Consider the following 24,311-nt stretch of genomic DNA (forward strand, 5'->3'; position numbering starts at 1 on the left):
TATTTTTTCGTATTTCTTTCAGGCAAAAAAAAACTACAAACTAAATTACTACTAGTCCTGGAGATTTAAAAAAACCTATTTTTATCCAGCTAATTTAGGCCATTTTTAAGCCCTTTTTGGCTATTTTATTGAACTAATTTTTGATTGTTATATATTTTTTTAAATCTTTTCCAGACGTTCGAGATCATTTCTTACTTCTTCCAGGCACTCAAGGCAAGATTAGGAAAATTAGTCTTGTTTTTCCTTTGACCGCTTGAAAGTACAAAATATATCTTTTTCAGGCAGTTAAAACAAAGAGGATAAAAAATTTTTTTCCAGGCACTTAATGTTAACCTATAAAAACAAATAAATTTTATACCAAGCACTCCAAGCAGTTAAAACCCATTTTATTTCCTTTTTAATTAAAATGTTTCTTCTTGGGAGCCTAAAATTTTTTTTTTCCAGGCAGTTGAACACAGATTAAAAAAATGCTTTTCCAGATACTTATTGTAAGCCTATAAACACAAACAAATTTGAAAAAAAATTTAACCATGACCTGAGTGTCCTGGAAAGAGTGTAAAAATAAACCTGGCAGAAAGAAATTCTTTATCATAAATTATTTTAGAGAAATTGTCTTTTAACAAAATGTCAGTTATGTACCATTATACCATTAATTACAATTAATGTTTAAAGAATGACTTCAAAGCCGAAAAAAGACTGACATGAACTTTTAATAGCAAAATATTAACCAGGTTCAATTAAGTTATGCATGATATTTCAATAAGTAGTAGATTAATGTAGTTTTTAAGGTATTTTAGGATACAAGAATCCTTTATATAATGAGGATTATGTATATATTTAATCATCCTTAACTATGTATATTTAAATAAGTAACAATACTGTGCAAAGTTTTTTTTTTAAGAACGTTTCCAGGTTGAGTTTAAGGTTATTAAAATAATAAATCTGCTGTATTTTCTATGGCTGTTTTTGAGACATTTTTAATTCTTCCATGATTTTTTTAAAATCGCTTCAGGTCATTTCTTACATTTTTCAGGCATTTATGCACTAAAAATTTACTATCACTACCTGAATTTGGTAAGAAATATTAATTTTTCCAGGTGTTTGAGATTTATTATTTATGTTGAAATTTCTTACTATTTTCTTATTTTTCAAGAAAAAAAAATTAAATAAAAAGAAAATTTTTTCCAGGCATTTGCAGTAATGTTAAGTTTTTATTCAGGTATTTTCTTTGCCGTTTTTTAAGACATTTAAGGTAATTTTTAGTTTTTCCAAGAATTTTTTAAGTCGCTTCCAGGCACCGAGGAAAACTTGTGAAAATATAATTTTTTTAGGCTTTTGAGGAAAATTTTTAATTCTTCCAGGCATAATTTTTGGCTTTTTTTATAAAACATTTCGTAACTCTCCTAGGGATTTAAGAGAAGAAGAATTACGGCTACTGCCTGATATAATATAATTTTTCCAGGCATTTTTATTTGTCGTTTTCTAGGAGTTTAAAATAAAAGGTATAAAAGGTAAAAATATAATTTTTTCCAGGTATTTGAGGTCATTCTTACTTGAGCCAGGATTTTTTTTTTCGACTTTTTTCCAATCTTTCGAAAATGTCCATTTTTAGAAAGAAAATAATATCAAAAATTGACCTCGGACTGGATTTTAGTCAGCGGCATCTTACACAATATTTTAAACACTTTCAGCACTCCCAGACTTCTCACCTTTTTTTAGCTAGTCTATTAAACAAAGATAAAACACCTGCGTTCTGGCGATTCCTACTTCAGGCTGTGCAAGTGACTGTGTATCTCTCTCTATCCCACTGATTTTAAGAATTACGGGGCCGTACCCAAATAAATTTTTGGGCTGTTTTTGTATTACTTTCGTCGCGTTTTTAAAGGGATCTTCAAGAATGCGTCTATCACCTTTAATAGTTGAGACGGAGGGAGATGTTGGTACCAAATATAGAGATGGGGTTTTGATGAGTAAGTTATTATAATAATATATCATAATATGTATAAATTAAAAAAAAAACAACAATAAAGGACATTGAATGTGGCAGCCAAAATCCCCTAATAATAATAACGACCTAATAAAAATAAATTTCAATACCCAAAAAAAGGAAATATATAAAATTTGAAGAACTATCCTGAATTTTTAGCTTTATAAAACTAAACCCAAAAATCCCGAATAATAAAATTTTAAATACAAATAAATTTTAAGGCCGGACCTGTGCAACTTTCACAGTGGCCGGAACTGAGGTCAGACGTCTAACAAAATAGTACGTGGGCATCGGAAGTCAAATTTTACGAACCAAATGTATAAATTTAAAAAAATATGTTTAAAACATTTATTTATTTACCGAATTGATTAAACATCGTTTAGAATATTACTATATGACTCTTTCCGCATAAAATTTTGCGATTTAAACATGCATGCCGTGTGACAATACAAGCAACACCGGCACACGGACTATTCGCGGCACATCAAAGACTCTAATAGATCTCTGAACTGTACTTTACAGTACTACGAGATATTTTTGATGACCTCGCAAGAATTTTTAGAAATCATTCCTGTTGCACCGATTACCAACTTGAAACCACTGTAGTCTGCATATGTCACAATCTCTGAGCCTCAATTTGCAAGCTTTTGCTTTAAGTAGTTTTTCTGCTTCTTTTTGAACCATGAAATGAAATAATACATCTAATAGTAAAAAAGTTCTTATCTCTTTGATTTCATTAATTCCACTTGGGTATCCTATATAATGGTTACAATCGCAACTGGGGTATGTTTGTGCCATTCTTTTTAACTTGTACCCATATTTCTTGCATCATCATATTTCTTAGTACGTCTTTTGTTTAAAAAAAGGACGTCCTGATGGATAGTTTTATTGTATTCATGGCAAAGTCTACATCTAGGGTCAATGCCAGTTTTCATAATTCTAACCGTCATGTAGTTAGTTTCGATGTTGAAAAATTATTTTACATTTAATTTTTTACAAAAAAAAATTCTTATCATTCTTCGTATAATTTCAACAATTAAAATTAAATATGTAGATCTCCGTTTCATCTGAAGAGTAATTATCTCTACTTCTAAAAGGACTAACTTGGGCATTGATAACTTGCAATCACACATTTAGACATAACAGGTAATAATGGATAACGCCAATAAAGACCGTATTAATTTTTTGAACCAGATTTGATCTCCTTGTCATTCTCAGACCTCCCTTGGTATATGGATAAAAATTTCGGAGGTTTTTCGGAGCAACAATATTATACCCCTAAATTATGCTCAAATTCATTTAAAATTAAGAAAAATAATAAAAATGAATAAATCTCAATTTTTTTTACTGAACTTGATTGAATAAAACTGAAGTTTTTTAATATTCTCAGTTAAAAAAAACTTAATTATTATAAGACATAATCAAATAACTTACCTTATACAATTCCAGTAACACTAGTGTCACATAAAACCATTAAAAAACACACTAATAGTAGTAGTACCACGCTTCATACACTAATTATTATTCAGTCGTACAAAGCAAATATATCTCACCGAATCCTTAAACGGGGGTCCGAGCCAATTTGAAATATTCGAAATATCTGAAATATGTCCGGCGCCTTCGGCAATTCATCGGAATTATTTTAAATTATTTCAAATTGTCTCAGGCATACGTTTAATAAGGTTTCGCAGATTCTGTCTGCTTATGACGCGCTCATCTGGAATGCTGCGTGATGTTATTTAATTTTAATACTAATTCCGCGAGTTATTTGCACGTGTGATGCGTGTAATTTGTTGTTTTATTTGGGTGGAATTTGGTGTTATAGTAAGATGACGGTGATTTGGGTGTCCGTGTTTAAACTAGTGGATAATCTGAACCTGAATTTGCTTTGTTTTCATCTAATTGTGGAAGTAAGTTTGTTTTTTTGTTAAGAAGCATAAGAAACTTTTATAGAAAAAATGGCCTCTTTTAACATACATATAATAATTAGACGTATACATATACAGGGCTAGATATTTTTGATTTTTCTTAAAACAACTATTCTTCCATTAATCTTAGGGAAAATATTTACGATTTTTTATGCCTAGTGAGATCTATTTTGTCTGATATAGGTGACACTGATTTTTTTTACAAATTTTGCTGACTAAAATCAGTACCACTCTTTACACAAATTAATGAGTATTATGAATGAGTATTTTGAAATACCCAGGAACTTACGAATAAGATAAAAAAAACTTGGATTTTTGGAAAAATTTAGGAAGATCTTAAAAAAAAAAGATTGTGTTATTTCTAGTAGCGGTGTTCACGTAAATATTGAATATTTAACTCGATAAAAATTGTATGCCACTAATTTATAAGTCATAATCTCTCTCTGCAGTCGTTGCTCAATGGCACAAGGTCCTCGATTTGGTCTATATATCTTACAGCAGATCTGCCTCTAGCAATTTTCTCCATCTTATCCTGGATTCTTGGAAGGAGCCTTTCAGGATCCCCAATATTCACTGCCAATGGATTCTCAACATCGTTCTGTTTTGTGCCATAACTATCGTGTTATCCTACACAGCGGCATATATGCGATATCGGGGTCATTTTTTCACATATGGGTATTTAACGCAAGGGTTGTGTTGATGGAAAAAAATGTTTTTGCAGAAAATATATATTCATTTAATATTTAATTTAATAATACTGTTTATTTAAAATTTATATAATTTTATATGTAAATATTTAATATAAAAACAGCGTTATTAGATCGGATATTATGGACGAAAAACGGTGATTTTTCAAAAGAATTTCTGACTGAGCAAAAGTGGGGAGGGTGGGTGGGGGCAAGGGTTGTGTTGATAAAAAACAATGTTTTTGCAGAAAATATATATTCATTAAATATTTAATTTAATAATACTGTTTATTTAAAATTTATATAATTTTATATGTAAATATTTAATATAAAAACAGTGTTATTAGATCGAATATTATGGACGAAAAACGGTGATTTTTTAAAAGAATTTCTGACTGAACAAAAGTGGGGGGGTGGGTGGGGGCAAGGGTTGTGTTAATAAAAAACAATGTTTTTGCAGAAAATATATATTCATTAAACATTTAAGTTAATAATACTGTTTATTTAAAATTTACATAATTTTATATATAAATATTTATTATAAAAACAGTGTTATTAGATCGGATATTATGGACGAAAAACGGTGATTTTTCAAAAGAATTTCTGACTGAGCAAAAGTGGGGGGGGGTGGGTGGGGGCAAGGGTTGTGTTAATAAAAAAACAATGTTTTTGCAGAAAATATATATTCATTCTATATTTAATTTAATAATACTGTTTATTTAAAATTTATATAATTTTATATGTAAATATTTAATATAAAAACAGCGTTATTAGATTGGAAATATGGACAAAAAACGGTGATTTTTCAAAAGAATTTCTGACTGAACAAAAGTGGGGGGGTGGGTGGGGGCAAGGGTTGTGTTAATAAAAAACAATGTTTTTGCAGAAAATATATATTCATTTTATATTTAATTTAATAATACTGTTTATTTAAAATTTATATAATTTTACATATAAATATTTATTATAAAAACAGCGTCATTAGATTGGAAATATGGACGAAAAACGGTGATTTTTCAAAAGAATTTCTGACTGAGCAAAAGTGGGGGGGGGGGGGTGGGTGGGGGCAAGGGTTGTGTTAATAAAAAAACAATGTTTTTGCAGAAAATATATATTCATTCTATATTTAATTTAATAATACTGTTTATTTAAAATTTATATAATTTTATATGTAAATATTTAATATAAAAACAGCGTTATTAGATTGGAAATATGGACAAAAAACGGTGATTTTTCAAAAGAATTTCTGACTGAACAAAAGTGGGGGGGTGGGTGGGGGCAAGGGTTGTGTTAATAAAAAACAATGTTTTTGCAGAAAATATATATTCATTTTATATTTAATTTAATAATACTGTTTATTTAAAATTTATATAATTTTACATATAAATATTTATTATAAAAACAGCGTCATTAGATTGGAAATATGGACAAAAAACGGTGATTTTTCAAAAGAATTTCTGACTAAACAAAAGTGGGGAGGGTGGGTGGGGGCAAGGGTTGTGTTGATAAAAAACAATGTTTTTGCAGAAAATATATTTTCAATATTTAATTTAATTAACACTGTTTATTTAAACTGCATATAATTTTATATATAAATATTTAGTATAAAAACAGCGTTATTAGATTGAATCATAGGGACGAAAAACAGTGATTTTTCAGAAGTTTTTCTTCAAATATTTGAGGTGTAGTAATCGAGTTTAAAAACGAGATATGTAAATCCCGCATCAATTTTTTTAAATGGCGAAATTTGTTTCATTTTGCAAACAGAATCGTATATGATATACGTACATACAGTGGTGGCCAACCAATTAGAAACAGTGTGAATAAATTAATAAAAATCATAAATCTTTTGTAAATAAAATTGTTTATTTTTAAATTTCTCGCCCATTGTCGTAATTAACATTTACCTTTAATATTACCATAAATTTAGTGAAGAGAAGAGAATTGGACAAGTAATTAGAAACCAAAGAATTATCAATTTAAAAAAAACAAAATAAGAACTCTAAACCCTAAATAAATCAATATTTTGTAGCAAATCCCTTATTTTCAATGACAGCTCTACATCTCCTGGGCATTGACTCCACCAGATGTTGACATCTCGCTAGTGGTATCGATTTCCACGCCTGCTCTGCTTCTTCCGCCAGAGCTTTAAGGTTTTTAATATTTTTATGTTCTAAAAGTTTTTTCAGGTCTCTCCATGGGATTGAGATCCGGACTACATGAGAGCCAATCAAGTACATCAACATGGTTATCGTCAAACCATTTTTTTACAGACTTAGCCGTGTGCTTGGGATCATTGTCTTGTTGGAAAACCCAAGACACCGGCAAAGTTTCATCAGCAAACGGCAACATGTGGTTCTCCATAATATCTTTATATTTTTCTTGGTCAAGAATACCGTCAATTTTCACTAATGGACCAACACCACGCTACGAAAAACATCCCTATAATTTTATATTTCCACCTCCATGTTTGACTGTGCTGGTTGTATACTTCGGATTATTATCCGCACCCCTTGGTCTTCTCACAAATATTCTACCATCACTACCGATGCTATTTATTTTTGTCTCATCAGACCATAATACTTTTTTCCACTCTTTTATGGTCCAATTAATATGGTCCTTAGCGAATTTTAATCTAGCCTGGCGATTTTTCTTCTTTAGCAGTGGTTTTTTGCGGGATACTCGTCCAAATAGGTTGGCCTCATTAAGTCGTCGTCTTATAGTTCGTGATGATATTGCGATAGCTGGAGAAAGTTCTTCTTTAATTTGGTTGGAGGTTAAAAATGGATTCATTTTAGCCATTCGAACAATAGTTTCATCAGTTCGTTGGCTGGTTTTTTTAGATCTTCTCTTGCATGGAATATTTTCGTATGTTTTATGTTCTTTTATGTGTTTGAGTGCATAGAAAACCATTTTTTTGAACATTTTAGGTGGTCAGCTATTTTACTATAAGTCCAACCTATTTCCCTTAGCTTAAAAATTATTTTACGCATTGACGGCACACATTTTTTTTTGTACCCATTTTAAACTGTGGAAGACACAAAGACAAGGCTTGTAGATACAAAAAACACAAATTGTTATCAGTAGAAAGGTTTGAAATGAACTATACGCGTGTTTATTTTCGTCGTTTCTAAGTAGATGGCCAACTGTGTTATCTATAAATTTTGTTTATATTCTGCATCCCTTACAAATTTCTTAGTAGAATGTCTATAAATAAATTATATATTGCTGTTGTGATGAACAAACAAAATTTTACAACAAGTTGGTTTTAATTTATTTTAAAGAACTGAAACATTGAATAAAGTATTTTTTTAAAATCGTTACTAATTAGTTGGCCACCACTGTATATTTATTACAGCTTTCATTTTGGTATATTTATTAAGCTATAATACCCAAAACACCGTTGAATAAATATATATTTAACGATAATAATATACAAGGAGATTTAAAATTGAGTGCAAAGATTTCAAGGGCGTATTTACCAGCCAAAAATAGTTTTTTTATATAAACGTATGTCCTAACTTGCTTCGTTTTCTAGATACACAATGTAAACGAATCTCAATAATCGATGCAAATTTATTATTTTTTTTTAATAGGGCCAGGCACAGATTTTGATTTTTTCCGGGAAACAACGCTAGATACGAGTAAGGCTCAAGAGGCAAAAAAGTTACATTATTCACCACTTAACTTAAAAAAAAATAATTAAATTGTCAAAGAAAGCGGTGACGTACCATAATTTTATCTATAAGTATCAAGTAGGTAGCTCCCTGAAACGCCACTGGAATTAATAAATTAGTTTATTCCCACCAAAAGAGGTCCTTTATGCGAACAAATAAGTCTACTAAATTTAATTTAAATCGGCTTAAAGGGTTTTGAATAATTGATAAAAAACCGTAAAATTTTATTAAAAAAAAGTTAGGACATACGTTTATATGAAAAAAACTTCTTATTTTTGGCTGGTAAATACCTGTAAAAGACCTTGTAACCTGCTGGTAAAGACCCTGTATAATGTGTTGCTTATGAGTGGCATAACTCTTTTTTATATCTTTATATTACAATACCAATTTAACTTTATTACTATACAAAGAGCTTTGATAAATATTTGACTTACTAGTCAGAACACACTCAATAGTAAGTAAATAAGAATATATTAATCATTCCTTCTAACATCCATTAGTAAGTTTTGATTTTTTCAGTAATATAGTTCAGTATACATTTGTTAACAAAGCTGTAAAAAAACAAAATATTCTTTCTCTTCATATTCTCTCCATATTCTTTTATGTAATGATCTTTTAGGCATAAAGCATCTGTGTATTTACTCTCGATATAAAATAAGTCAAGTCTACATCAATGTTTCGGCACTTTAACTCATACACTTAAAATCTTTTTTTGAGGTGACGTACTCGATGCTCCTCAATCCCTAAACCAAACTTTTTTTCGATAAGTTTTGCAACACCGAACCGGCCAGTAACCCGACTCCATGCACGAACCCAACCAAGGTTCTCGTGACCGTAGTTGTGCAGTTTTTCCTTTAATTTTTTTTCTTTTTACATTTCCGAATCGCCAACGGTCCTTCGAGTCGTGCGAACAACACAAAATAACGAGTGACCATTTGCATGAATTTAATTTCATGTATTAAAGGAAACGCGTAAATCAGTTTAAAGGCGACCAATAATAATATATAAATTCAATATAAATTCAAATTTAAAAATTAACAATACGGTGAAAACGACCTGCAGAGCGATTATAAAAAAAAACCGATTACATAAGCACCCTAATATATCCTAATAAAAAATGTTTAAATTATCAGAGAAAAATGTCAGATTTTTCACAAATTTTCAAGTAAAACAAGCAAAAAAACTTCATTATAATGTAACTCGATACTGTAGTGAGTTCTAAAGCGTGTCGCCTTAACCGTATTGCGTTTTGTTTTTGTTCTGTCTACTATGGTACGGTATAAGGCTAAACGGGATTGACAATATCACAAGTAAAACAAGAAAAGAAAAAAATGGATGAAACCAAAGACCACTTCCTCCTTTTGGAATATACTATGCACTATAGTTAATTAACCGAGTTCGCTGTTTACGCTTTGTGGCACATAAAAAGGTTTATGCGACGGCCGTGACTTGTTCACCTTAGAGTTAAATAGGAAATTTGTATTTTTTTTTTATTGGGTCTTATCACGATCATGCGTAAAGGTTTTCACGTCCAAAAACTGGTAATTTTTTTTTATCAAATTACAAAGAAAAAACACAATTTCCTATGATACACTTAGGATATTGAAAGGCGATTTAAGCCGATCTTTTCACAAGTAAATACCGATATTGTCATAACATCATATCAAGTGACAATCTATAATAATGATAAAATATTTTATTTTATTAGCTAAGCACCATTAGTCCAATGAACGTAGGTTAAAAAACGCATAAAAATTATAATAATTTAAAGCAATAATAAATATTTATCATGTTAATATTTTTTGACGACGTCATTGGTACAGATTACTTGTGTCGGTGGAATTAACAATGCGATCGAGCGGCGTTGCGATGTTGTTGCTTTTTTCTTAATTATAGGGACATTGACTACATTTATTTAACTTTGAATGTTGACTTTTTTATATGAGTATCTTATCATATTTTATGAAAAAAACATGCTTCATATTTTATTAAAGAGGCATCGTATTATATTGCGCCTGTCAAAATTAGTGACAAATTTGTATGATAATATATTGCCATTTCTACATTGCATCAGAGATGTTGCAAATAAACAAACTGCCTGTAGTTCCACGGCAATGCTAATATTAGCCTTTGAATGTTCCAAAATTGATACCTCAAACTGAGATGGTAATATAAAAATTAAACCCGCTTGTTTTTGCTTTTTTAACAACAAAAAAATGGATTTTCCATCATTATTAAAATTCGATAAACACACACGCCAAAGACGATTCCGATCAAACATCTCTTTTTTTTCATTCCTTCGATTCCATCTCAATCCATTTAAGTTTCTTCCTTAATGCACCACTCGCGATTATAAGTTGCCATTATACTTCACGCATGGCGTAATGGTTTGTTTTTATTGCCTATAGTGAATTGCTTTTCAAGTGAACTTAAATAAATAATTCATCTCATGACTACGTAAATAGTAGCGGTGGTTTATGTGACATCCAATGAGTCTTTCAGTGTTAAAAAATTATTTTCAAAAGCTGTAAAACGTTAAAAAAAATATTCAAAAATTTGGAATAGAATGAAAAGGGATTTCAAGTGCCTGGAATATTATAAATGAAAATCTTCACTCATTAGGAGAGAGAAAAATTCAAGATTTGCAACATGCCATAAATTTGAAATCAACTAAAACAATACAAGTCATAACATTGACTTGAAGGAATGAAATGATAAATAATAATTTCATACGAAACCTTTTTTATCTCGTCCAGGCTTAAAGAATGACTTTGAAAACCTCGAAAATATAAAAAATTATTCCTAAGACCTGGAGTACCATGAAATCATATTTTATATGCCTGAAAAAATTACTATGAAAAATCTGAAATAAATTAAAGAATATTTAAATATGCTGGAATAACATAGTTTATTATGTGATAGATCTGGAAGGTATAGAAAATTATCCAGAAAATGTGGGAAAAATTAGTGAAATATTTGAAATTTCTGGATAACCTTCAAAAATTTTAAAAATACTTCAAAAATCTCAAATATAAGAAGAAATTTTTTTTTATCTCTTACAGGCTTTCGGATTTAATTTTATGTTATCTCAGTCATAAGAAATATTATTCTGTGCCTGGAAAACATTTTAAAAATACTCAAAAAATCTGGAATAGAATAAAATATTATTTTAAATGTCTGGAATAACGTAAAATATTACTTTAAAAGCCTGCAAGAAATAAAAAATTGCCCTAAAAATTTGAAATAAATTAAAAAAATCATCTCAAAAACCTATAAAATAAAATAAAAAGTGACTTATAATATTTGAAATAAATATTTCAGAAATCTTGAACATAGAAAAGATTATACAAAGAATTTGGAATACATATATTAAAAGAAATATTTTTAGCTGCTGGTAAATATTCAAGAAATTTGGAATAAATATCCCAAAAACCTGGAATAAACCAAGAAATAATTTCACATGGAATTGTATTTTATCTCGACTAAGTTTTCAAAATCTAAAAAAAAAATTCAAATAAGAAAAAATTGGAATAATTAAAAAAAAATTACGAGACTCTGGAATAGAATGAAAAATGATTTCAAATGCATGAAATAACATAAAATATTATTTTCCAGGTTTATTGGAAAATAAGAACAAATCGTCCGGTGGATTTAATTGAATTAAATTAAAAATACTGATATCCCATAAACCTGGAATAAACCAAGAAATAATTTCAGATGGAATTGAATTGTATTTTATCTCGACTAAATTTTCAGAATCTAAAAAAAATTAGAGGAATTTAAAAAAAACTCCAAAGCTCTGGAATATAATGAAAAATTATTTCAAAAACTCGGAATGAATAGAACAAAATATCTTTAATTTCAGGAAAATATTCCATATTATATTTGGAAATAAATAAAATTACTCCATTAATTTGGAATAAATCGAGACATAATTTTATATGTAATATTTTTTCATCTCTTCCATGCTTTTTAAATAATTTTTAGGTTAAAAAAATATTTCTAATGCCTGGAAAACGTTAAAAAAAAAATCAAATGCCTGGAATAACACAATATAATAATATTTTCAGGCTTATTGGAAGATAAAGCAAATCGTCCCGTGGAATTAATTAAATTAAGTTAAAAATACCGATATCTCAAAAATCTAAAATAAAATTAAAAATTGACTTATAATATTTGAAATAAATATTTCATAAATCTGGATCATAGAACAGATTATATAAAGAAATTGGAATACATAATTAAAAGAAATATTTTTAACTGTTAGTAAACATTCAAGAAATTTGGAATAAATATCCCAAAAACCTGGAATAAACCAAGAAATAATTTCATATGGAATTGTATTTTATCTCGAATACATTTTCAGAATCTAAACAGAAATATTTCAAATTAAAAAAAATTTGAACAATTTTAAAAATATTCCAAAACTCTAGAATATAATGAAAAGTGACTTCAAATGCCTGAAATAACATGAAATATTATTTCAAAAGTTAGAAATCAAATAAAACAATAGAATCCATAACATTGACTTGAAGGAATGAAATGATAAATAATTTCATAGGCAACTTTTGTGATCTCTTCCAGGCTTAAAGAATGAATATATGTAAAAAAGAATATAAAAGAATAATGAAGAATATAGAAAATAGTAACGAATAATATGAAGAATATTTGTAAAAAATTTATACCTAAGACCTGGAGTGCCATGAAATCATATTTTATATGCCTGAAAAAAATTACTATGATAGATCTGAAATAAATTAAAAAATTATTTAAATATTCAGGAATAACATGGTTTATTATGTGATAGGCCTGGAAGGTATAGAAAATTATCCAGAAAATGTGAAAAAAATTAGTGATCTATTTGAGATTCCTGGATAACCTTCAAACATTTAAAAAATACTTCAAAAATCTCAAATATATGAAGAAATATTTTTTTTATCTCTTACAGGCTTTCGGGATAAATTTTATGTTATACTAGTCATAGGAAATAATATTCCAGGCCTGGAAAACATTTTACTCAAAAAATCTGGAATAGAATAAAAAATTATTTTAAATGTCTGGAAAAACATACAATTAATATTACTTTAAAAGCCTGCAAGAAATAAAAAATTGTCCAAAATAATTGGAATAAATTTAAAAAATCATTCTAAAAACCTATAAAATAAAATTAAAATTGACTTATAATATTTGAAATAAATATTTAAGAAATCTGCAATATAGAAAAGATTATACAAAAAATTTGGAATAAACATCCCAAAAACCTGGAATAAATCAAGAAATAATTTCATATGGAATTGTATTATATCTCGACTAAGTTTTCAGAATCTAAAAGAAAAATATATCAAATTAAAAAATATTCCAAAACTCTGAAATATAATGAAAAATGAATTCAAATGCCTGGGAGATTTAAAAAAAAATTGTTTCAAAAACTTGGAATAAATAGAAAAAAATATATTCAATTTCTAAAAAATATTTCATATATTTGGAAAAAAATAAAAATTATCCCATAAATTTGGAATAAATCGAGACATGTGATTTTTTTTTACCTCTTCCATGCTTTTTAAATCACTTCTAGGGTTAAAAAAATATTTCGAATGCCTGGAATAACATAAAATATTATTTTCCAGGCTTATTGAAAGATAAAACAAATCGTCTCGTGGAATTAATTAAATTAAATTAAAAATACCGATATTCCAAAAACCTAAAATAAAATAAAAAGTGACTTATAGTATTTGAAATAAATATTTCATAAATCTGGAACATCTAAACAAATTATACAAAGAATTTGAAATATATAAAAAAAATGTTTTTAACTGCTGGAAAACATTCAAGAAATTTGGAATAAATATCCCAAAAACCTGGAATAAACTAAGAAATAATTTAATATGGAACTGTATTTTATCTCAACTAAAATTTCAGAATCTAAAAAAAAATTAGAACAATTTAAAAAATATCCCATAGCTCTAAAATATATTGAAAAATGATTTCAAATGCCTGAAATAACATGAAATATTATTTCAAAAGCCTGGGAAATTAAAAAAAATTGTTTTAAAAACATGGAATGAATAGAACAAAATATTTGCAATTTCTTGAAAAATATTGCATATTATATTTGAAAAAAATAAAATTTCCCCCATTAATTTGAAATAAATCGACAAATAATTTTTTATGTAAAATTTTTCTTACCTTAGGCTTAAAAAATATTTCGAATGCCAGGAAAAACTTTAAAAAAATATTATCTTCCAGGCTTAAATTTGGAATAAATATCCCAAGAACCTGGAATAAACATACCATGGAAAATATTTCAAATAAAAAAAAATTGGAACAACTTAAAAAATATTCTAAAAATCTGGAATATAATGAAAAATGATTTCAAATGCCTAGTAGAAATTGTTTCTAAAACTTGGAATGAATAGAAAAATTTATTTTTAATTTCTGGAAAATATTCCATATTCTATTTGGAAAAAAATAAAATTACCCCATTAATTTGGAATAAATCGAGAAATAATTTTATATGTAATATTTTTTCATCTTAGGTTTAAAAAAATACTTCGAATGCCTGGAAAACGTTTAAAAAAATCAAAATCAAATGCCTGGAATAACCAGGCATCTTCCAGGCTTATTGGAAGATAGAACAAATCGTCCCATGGAATGAATTAAATTAAAATAAAAACATCAATATCCCAAAAACCTGGAATAAATCAAGTAATAATATAACACACATTTTTCATCTCTTCCAGACCTAAAAAATCATTCTCAAACCTTGATGATCCAAAATTTAGACTACAAATATCCTTTTCTTATGTTCAACTCCTTAGGCAACCATATCCGTTTAAGTTATGCATATTTTCTTTTCCTTTTTTACCTGTGCAGACATGCACGAGATGGTCAAGGTTGACCGTGCGTGTGCCCCGTCAAAAAAATAAAAAATTCCAACCGAACTTTTTCCCCGGGCCAAATTTAAAATACCTGAGAACCTCTTACCAGGCTCTCGCTGTTACGTTACGGACTATTTGCTTTTATTGCTTGTAATGTTATACGCCCGGGGAATTCTTAACGTAATATTAAACCCTAAAAGAGACGGAGGATCATTGGCGTTTGTTTTCTATATAACTGGGTAAAATATGCCAGGATAAACCATTAGAGGACCCACACGTACACCTGGTACGTACATACATACATGTAATTAAATTACTCCCTATCTCGTTCGCTCAATCATTCGAAGGACCATTCGAGTGCGTGTGCTTCATTGCCTTTATCCATCATCCCTATCTTGTATTTTAATCTTAGAATACTCACCTTATTTCTTTCATACCCACACACCTAGTAGAGGTATCCGTTTACCGGGACTGAGAATTAAGGCAGTGGCGTAGGCAAAAGAAACCATTCAAGGGGGAGCTTCTTATCTTCAGTAGTTCTTGCAAAAATTAGTGGAAAAGATATTCCACGCTTATGAAATGAATTCCTAGACGAAATTTGTAATTAGACCTCGAACCTTGACGAAGCAGAAATGAGGCTCTTCTTTGTCTGGTGTTAAGGTGGCGCTAATTGTGAGAACTTTTTAGATACTGCACAAGGGAAACAAACAATGCACTCGGTTTACCTGTTAATGTACCGCAGGCTCTCAGTGTAATTAACGTTTATTTAATCGAAAAATATTTAATTGCTATTTAATTTAAATTTTCTATCTCTTTTATTGATCGATCTACAGTGCATTATTAGCAAAAATTGATTTTAAAAAAGTAAATTTATTTCAAATGGGTTGACAGTTATGACCATTTGAAATTTGATCCACGTCAGCATGACCTCACTACGTCAAGCTGAGAGTCTTTAGCTAATAACTCTGGATCTGCTTAAGCAAGAATCATAAATTCACTTTAAAATGGTTAATATAAGTAAGCTTAAAAAAAGTAATAATTACTTTTAAAGCTATATGTTTAATATTATTGGAGATATCTCAGCTCTTCTATAAAGAAGCCATGACACAAAGATCGCTCATATCTTCTCTGTTAGTTTACCTAAATTGATGAGTGACTAAATATCTACGAGATTCTTCTTAAATTTCCTCAATAGTATTAATAGTTTAGGAGTTATACTCGTTTAAAATTTGACTCACGTCAGCAGGACCTCACTACGTCAACCTGAGAGCCTTCGCTTGATAACTCTCGATCTACCTAAGCTAGAACCATGAATCAAACTCCAATTTAATACTAATCATTCACTCTAATATAGTATTTTAACACAATCTCTCTCTTTTCAATAATATAACCGCAATCGGAAAATCTCTCAATCAAACCCCGATAATCCCTAAAGTTAAACGATTTCGAAAATTGGCTTGAGGTTTGGACCGCTAAACAAAGAGGCTCAAACATCTGCCCATATGGTCACGGGTCGCTAACGTTAGCGACCGTTACGGAACACATGGGACAGAGAGAGAGAGAAAGGAAGCGTGTCGGAACAAGACTTTTTAATATTTCCTCGAGGGGTTTAAAGAGGTGTTACTCAGGGAAACAATAATGACAAATATACCCATCAATAAATGTCAATCAAATTATTGTGGGGTGAACAACCCTTAAACATTTTTTTGAATTTTATTCAAGTTATGGCGTTGATTAATGTGTTAACAGTTGGGGCAGGTTGAATTAGAGTAATGAACAAAAGAAGGGATTTACGAGACTTTAAGAATTACTCCCTTAGGTCATATATATGCAGTTGAGGCAATATTATTAAATTCTTATGATGCTTTCCAAGAAGTTCTTAGATGATTGGTCTTGATGCCATAGGGATGGAATGGAATCCGAAAACATGGAATTACTATGAAAGAAAAAAAAGAAGAAGAGTATATTGAAAAAATTACTATATTTTATTTGGTAAAGCCTTTTGCATGGCCAAAAACCATCACTTTGTATTCCTAAAGAGTCCATATTTATATGTCCTAATAGATAAAATTACGTGGGTTTTTTTAGTACATTTTTAATAGTCCAAGATTCTATTATTATTGTTGATATAAATAGTCAAGGTTTTGCTTCTAAAGTTGTACTCAAATTTGATGCTATTTCTACTTTTGTACAAAATTTAAAACAATACTTAAACATTAAATTAAAAAATTGTACTAGTGGCCATAGGCTATGAAAATCCCTAGAACTTCAAAGGATTTTGCAGTGTATCCTAGTAAGGACTTTTTCATTAATTGTGTTATAGTAATCAATATTTTCTTGAGCAAAAGTTTCTTATTTAGTTAAATACACCATCATGACTAATTTAAACGTAAAAGAGCCCGTAGAATTTCACATTCCAGGGAGTTACATTTATTTTGCACTTATTACAAACATTCTTCAAAGGCAATTTTAACTTATTCCAGGATCTATAATAGGTGATTCCTTCAGACAGTTTCTTCCAGAAAGGCGAATAAGTTTCTTACAGCTCTTCCTGGTAATTTTAACCTTGATGGTCACTTTGGTCCAAAGGAGTTTAAGTAATTATCAATTATTGTCAGGCCTTTAAACTCTTTTAGAATTTCAGCAATTTTTGTCAGACATGTGACGAACCTAGTAAGAAATGTAACCTCTGAACACGCACACAAATTCAAGTTTTAATAATTAATTGTACTATTTCTCACCCAGTTCCAATTGTACTAAAATAACCGCCTTATGCGTGGCCAAGGGCCTGACATCACTAAATAAATTTAAATTGTTCAATTTACTTTAGTAAAAATTGTAGTAATTGGAGAAATTGCGTGGTGAACCGAGGGTACTAGTTTTATTAATATATTGCTATATTACTATTTGTTTTCCAGTTTCATATTAAAATTGTACTACATATGTTTAAAGTTAATCTTAAAATTATAAGAAATGCTTAGAATACCTTAACAATTTTTTTTTAAAGCATCGAAAACATACAAATGTTATATTTGAAATTTTAGGCAAACATACGTCAACTATCTGAAATATATAAGACATGACAAGTTCCTTGGAATAAAATGAACAATTACATACAAAACATGAATTAAAAAGAATTTTAAAAATTAAAATTATAGTAAGCAATTTTAAATTGTTTCAACTTTTTTACAAATCCAAGCCCGATTTCCTTTTTTTTATAAATTTTTGCGACATTTTAGCAGGTATTTCTGAACAATTAAATTAAGATATTTTAAAAACAGTGCCTTAAATCATAATTTTAAAAGAGGCAAAAAAATGACCAAGTCCCTCCGTATGTTACGCCACTGGCAATTTTTTTTTAAAAATTGGATTCATCAGTAATTAATAATTAACTACAATAACCTGCATGCGAAATTTAATTAAAATTGAGCTGGTAGTTATGATAAATAAACAAATAATAATTTTTAATGAAGAAAAAATTCGATACGGGGGGGTATACCCGAAAAATGAAAAAACCCAAACTTTGAAGGTCGATATCTCGGCTTCTATGGCAGCTCTCGGGAAAATTCCAACGGTTTTGTCTTAGTTTCGTCGTTCTGAATCCAACGAGACCATCCGCAGGGTCGTAGCTTTTACGATAGCCGAGATATGGCATTTTTGATGCCCATTTTTGGCCTCAAAAACGGACGTCGAAAACGACTTTTTCAGGATTTTCAAAGTGCTCTCATTCCCTTAGTTCTGCTCGGATCCTATTATAACCCGGTGTTTTCGTAATCTAGGTGAGCCAAATAAGACGCTGGTATACTTGGTTCGATTTCAAAAAAAATCAATTTTTGGTGAAAGAATTCGATACGGGGGGGTATACCCGAAAAATGAAAAAACCCAAACTTTGAAGGTCAATATCTCGGCTTCTATGGCAGATATCGCGAAAATTCCAACGGTTTTGTCTTAGTTTCGTCGTTCTGAATCCAACGAGACCATCCGCAAGGTCGTAGCTTTTACGATAGCCGAGATATGGCATTTTTGATGCCCATTTTTGGCCTCAAAAATGGGGTTAAAAATTGACTTTTTTCCGAATTTTCAAAGTGCTATAATTCCACTTGTTCTGGTCGAATTCCGTTATAACCCGGTTTTTTCGTGATGTATGTGATGGGAATAAGCCACTAATAGGGGTTTCTATAGCTACTTTCGGATTTCAAGAAAATCGATTTTTCGCATTTTCAAAGTGCTATAACTCCCTTAGTTTTTCTCGAAACTCATTATAACTCGGTGTTTTCGTGTTGTAGGTGATGGGAACAAGCCGCTGGTATAGTTAGCTCAAATTCGAAAAAAATCAATTTTTGGTGAAAAATTCGATACGGGGGGGTATACCCTAAAAATGAAAAATCCCAAACTTTGGAGGTCCATATCTCGGCTCCTATGGGCACTATCGGGAAAATTCCAACGGTTTTGTCTTAGTTTCGTCGTTCTGAATCCAACGAGACCATCCGCAAGGTCGTAGCTTTTACGATAGCCGAGATATGGCATTTTTGATGCCCATTTTTGGCCTCAAAAACGGGGTCAAAAATTGACTTTTTTCCGAATTTTCAAAGTGCTATAATTCCACTTGTTCTGGTCGAATTCCGTTATAACCCGGTTTTTTCGTGATGTATGTGATGGGAATAAGCCACTAATAGGGGTTTCTATAGCTACTTTCGGATTTCAAGAAAATCGATTTTTCGCATTTTCAAAGTGCTATAACTCCCTTAGTTTTTCTCGAAACTCATTATAACTCGGTGTTTTCGTGTTGTAGGTGATGGGAACAAGCCGCTGGTATAGTTAGCTCAAATTCGAAAAAAATCAATTTTTGGTGAAAAATTCGATACGGGGGGGTATACCCTAAAAATGAAAAATCCCAAACTTTGGAGGTCCATATCTCGGCTCCTATGGGCACTATCGGGAAAATTCCAACGGTTTTGTCTTAGTTTCGTCGTTCTAAATCCAACGAGACCATCCGCAAGGTCGTAGCTTTTACGATAGCCGAGATATGGCATTTTTGATGCCCATTTTTGGCCTCAAAAACGGGGTCAAAAATTGACTTTTTTCCGAATTTTCAAAGTGCTATAATTCCACTTGTTCTGGTCGAATTCCGTTATAACCCGGTTTTTTCGTGATGTATGTGATGGGAATAAGCCACTAATAGGGGTTTCTATAGCTACTTTCGGATTTCAAGAAAATCGATTTTTCGCATTTTCAAAGTGCTATAACTCCCTTAGTTTTTCTCGAAACTCATTATAACTCGGTGTTTTCGTGTTGTAGGTGATGGGAACAAGCCGCTGGTATAGTTAGCTCAAATTCGAAAAAAATCAATTTTTGGTGAAAAATTCGATACGGGGGGGTATACCCTAAAAATGAAAAATCCCAAACTTTGGAGGTCCATATCTCGGCTCCTATGGGCACTATCGGGAAAATTCCAACGGTTTTGTCTTAGTTTCGTCGTTCTGAATCCAACGAGACCATCCGCAAGGTCGTAGCTTTTACGATAGCCGAGATATGGCATTTTTGATGCCCATTTTTGGCCTCAAAAACGGGGTCAAAAATTGACTTTTTTCCGAATTTTCAAAGTGCTATAATTCCACTTGTTCTGGTCGAATTCCGTTATAACCCGGTTTTTTCGTGATGTATGTGATGGGAATAAGCCACTAATAGGGGTTTCTATAGCTACTTTCGGATTTCAAGAAAATCGATTTTTCGCATTTTCAAAGTGCTATAACTCCCTTAGTTTTTCTCGAAACTCATTATAACTCGGTGTTTTCGTGTTGTAGGTGATGGGAACAAGCCGCTGGTATAGTTAGCTCAAATTCGAAAAAAATCAATTTTTGGTGAAAAATTCGATACGGGGGGGTATACCCTAAAAATGAAAAATCCCAAACTTTGGAGGTCCATATCTCGGCTCCTATGGGCACTATCGGGAAAATTCCAACGGTTTTGTCTTAGTTTCGTCGTTCTAAATCCAACGAGACCATCCGCAAGGTCGTAGCTTTTACGATAGCCGAGATATGGCATTTTTGATGCCCATTTTTGGCCTCAAAAACGGGGGTCAAAAATTGACTTTTTTCCGAATTTTCAAAGTGCTATAATTCCACTTGTTCTGGTCGAATTCCGTTATAACCCGGTTTTTTCGTGATGTATGTGATGGGAATAAGCCACTAATAGGGGTTTCTATAGCTACTTTCGGATTTCAAGAAAATCGATTTTTCGCATTTTCACAGTGCCATAACTCCCTTAGTTTTTCTCGAAACTCATTATAACCCGGTGTTTTCGTGTTGTAGGTGATGGGAACAAGCCGCTGGTATAGTTAGATCAAATTCGAAAAAAATCAATTTTTGGTGAAAAATTCGATACGGGGGGGTATACCCTAAAAATGAAAAATCCCAAACTTTGGAGGTCCATATCTCGGCTCCTATGGGCACTATCGGGAAAATTCCAACGGTTTTGTCTTAGTTTCGTCGTTCTAAATCCAACGAGACCATCCGAAAGGTCGTAGCTTTTACGATAGCCGAGATATGGCATTTTTGATGCCCATTTTTGGCCTCAAAAACGGGGTCAAAAATTGACTTTTTTCCGAATTTTCAAAGTGCTATAATTCCACTTGTTCTGGTCGAATTCCGTTATAACCCGGTTTTTTCGTGATGTATGTGATGGGAATAAGCCACTAATAGGGGTTTCTATAGCTACTTTCGGATTTCAAGAAAATCGATTTTTCGCATTTTCAAAGTGCTATAACTCCCTTAGTTTTTCTCGAAACTCATTATAACTCGGTGTTTTCGTGTTGTAGGTGATGGGAACAAGCCGCTGGTATAGTTAGCTCAAATTCGAAAAAAATCAATTTTTGGTGAAAAATTCGATACGGGGGGGTATACCCTAAAAATGAAAAATCCCAAACTTTGGAGGTCCATATCTCGGCTCCTATGGGCACTATTGGGAAAATTCCAACGGTTTTGTCTTAGTTTCGTCGTTCTGAATCCAACGAGACCATCCGCAAGGTCGTAGCTTTTACGATAGCCGAGATATGGCATTTTTGATGCCCATTTTTGGCCTCAAAAACGGGGTCAAAAATTGACTTTTTTCCGAATTTTCAAAGTGCTATAATTCCACTTGTTCTGGTCGAATTCCGTTATAACCCGGTTTTTTCGTGATGTATGTGATGGGAATAAGCCACTAATAGGGGTTTCTATAGCTACTTTCGGATTTCAAGAAAATCGATTTTTCGCATTTTCAAAGTGCTATAACTCCCTTAGTTTTTCTCGAAACTCATTATAACCCGGTGTTTTCGTGTTGTAGCTGATGGGAACAAGCCGCTGGTATAGTTAGATCAAATTCGAAAAAAATCAATTTTTGGTGAAAAATTCGATACGGGGGGGTATACCCTAAAAATGAAAAATCCCAAACTTTGGAGGTCCATATCTCGGCTCCTATGGGCACTATCGGGAAAATTCCAACGGTTTTGTCTTAGTTTCGTCGTTCTGAATCCAACGAGACCATCCGCAAGGTCGTAGCTTTTACGATAGCCGAGATATGGCATTTTTGATGCCCATTTTTGGCCTCAAAAACGGGGTCAAAAATTGACTTTTTTCCGAATTTTCAAAGTGCTATAATTCCACTTGTTCTTGTCGAATTCCGTTATAACCCGGTTTTTTCGTGATGTATGTGATGGGAATAAGCCACTAATAGGGGTTTCTATAGCTACTTTCGGATTTCAAGAAAATCGATTTTTCGCATTTTCAAAGTGCTATAACTCCCTTAGTTTTTCTCGAAACTCATTATAACCCGGTGTTTTCGTGTTGTAGGTGATGGGAACAAGCCGCTGGTATAGTTAGCTCAAATTCGAAAAAAATCAATTTTTGGTGAAAAATTCGATACGGGGGGGTATACCCTAAAAATGAAAAATCCCAAACTTTGGAGGTCCATATCTCGGCTCCTATGGGCACTATCGGGAAAATTCCAACGGTTTTGTCTTAGTTTCGTCGTTCTAAATCCAACGAGACCATCCGAAAGGTCGTAGCTTTTACGATAGCCGAGATATGGCATTTTTGATGCCCATTTTTGGCCTCAAAAACGGGGTCAAAAATTGACTTTTTTCCGAATTTTCAAAGTGCTATAATTCCACTTGTTCTGGTCGAATTCCGTTATAACCCGGTTTTTTCGTGATGTATGTGATGGGAATAAGCCACTAATAGGGGTTTCTATAGCTACTTTCGGATTTCAAGAAAATCGATTTTTCGCATTTTCAAAGTGCTATAACTCCCTTAGTTTTTCTCGAAACTCATTATAACTCGGTGTTTTCGTGTTGTAGGTGATGGGAACAAGCCGCTGGTATAGTTAGCTCAAATTCGAAAAAAATCAATTTTTGGTGAAAAATTCGATACGGGGGGGTATACCCTAAAAATGAAAAATCCCAAACTTTGGAGGTCCATATCTCGGCTCCTATGGGCACTATCGGGAAAATTCCAACGGTTTTGTCTTAGTTTCGTCGTTCTAAATCCAACGAGACCATCCGCAAGGTCGTAGCTTTTACGATAGCCGAGATATGGCATTTTTGATGCCCATTTTTGGCCTCAAAAACGGGGTCAAAAATTGACTTTTTTCCGAATTTTCAAAGTGCTATAATTCCACTTGTTCTGGTCGAATTCCGTTATAACCCGATTTTTTCGTGATGTATGTGATGGGAATAAGCCACTAATAGGGGTTTCTATAGCTACTTTCGGATTTCAAGAAAATCGATTTTTCGCATTTTCAAAGTGCTATAACTCCCTTAGTTTTTCTCGAAACTCATTATAACTCGGTGTTTTCGTGTTGTAGGTGATGGGAACAAGCCGCTGGTATAGTTAGCTCAAATTCGAAAAAAATCAATTTTTGGTGAAAAATTCGATACGGGGGGTATACCCTAAAAATGAAAAATCCCAAACTTTGAAGGTCCATATCTCGGCTCCTATGGGCACTATCGGGAAAATTCCAACGGTTTTGTCTTAGTTTCGTCGTTCTGAATCCAACGAGACCATCCGCAAGGTCGTAGCTTTTACGATAGCCGAGATATGGCATTTTTGATGCCCATTTTTGGCCTCAAAAACGGGGTCAAAAATTGACTTTTTTCCGAATTTTCAAAGTGCTATAAT

At 31.4% G+C, this 24,311-nt stretch overlaps 1 protein-coding gene across 2 annotated transcripts in view; it reads left to right on the forward strand.

The window, feature by feature from the left end:
• Positions 1-24,311, forward strand: part of LOC126742357 (uncharacterized) — a 78,110-nt gene that overhangs the window by 11,984 nt on the left and 41,815 nt on the right. Inside the window, exon 1 of one of the 2 annotated variants that reach the window (XM_050449002.1) lies at positions 3,720-3,897. The exons of the other annotated variant lie outside the window; for it this stretch is intronic. The gene's annotated coding sequence lies outside the window, so the exon portion shown is untranslated. Of the gene's footprint in view, positions 1-3,719; positions 3,898-24,311 lie in introns of those variants that run through there. 2 annotated transcript variants of the gene reach the window in all.

This window comes from Anthonomus grandis, chromosome 11 (genome assembly GCF_022605725.1).
Source record: "Anthonomus grandis grandis chromosome 11, icAntGran1.3, whole genome shotgun sequence".
Lineage (NCBI taxonomy): Eukaryota > Metazoa > Arthropoda > Insecta > Coleoptera > Curculionidae > Anthonomus > Anthonomus grandis.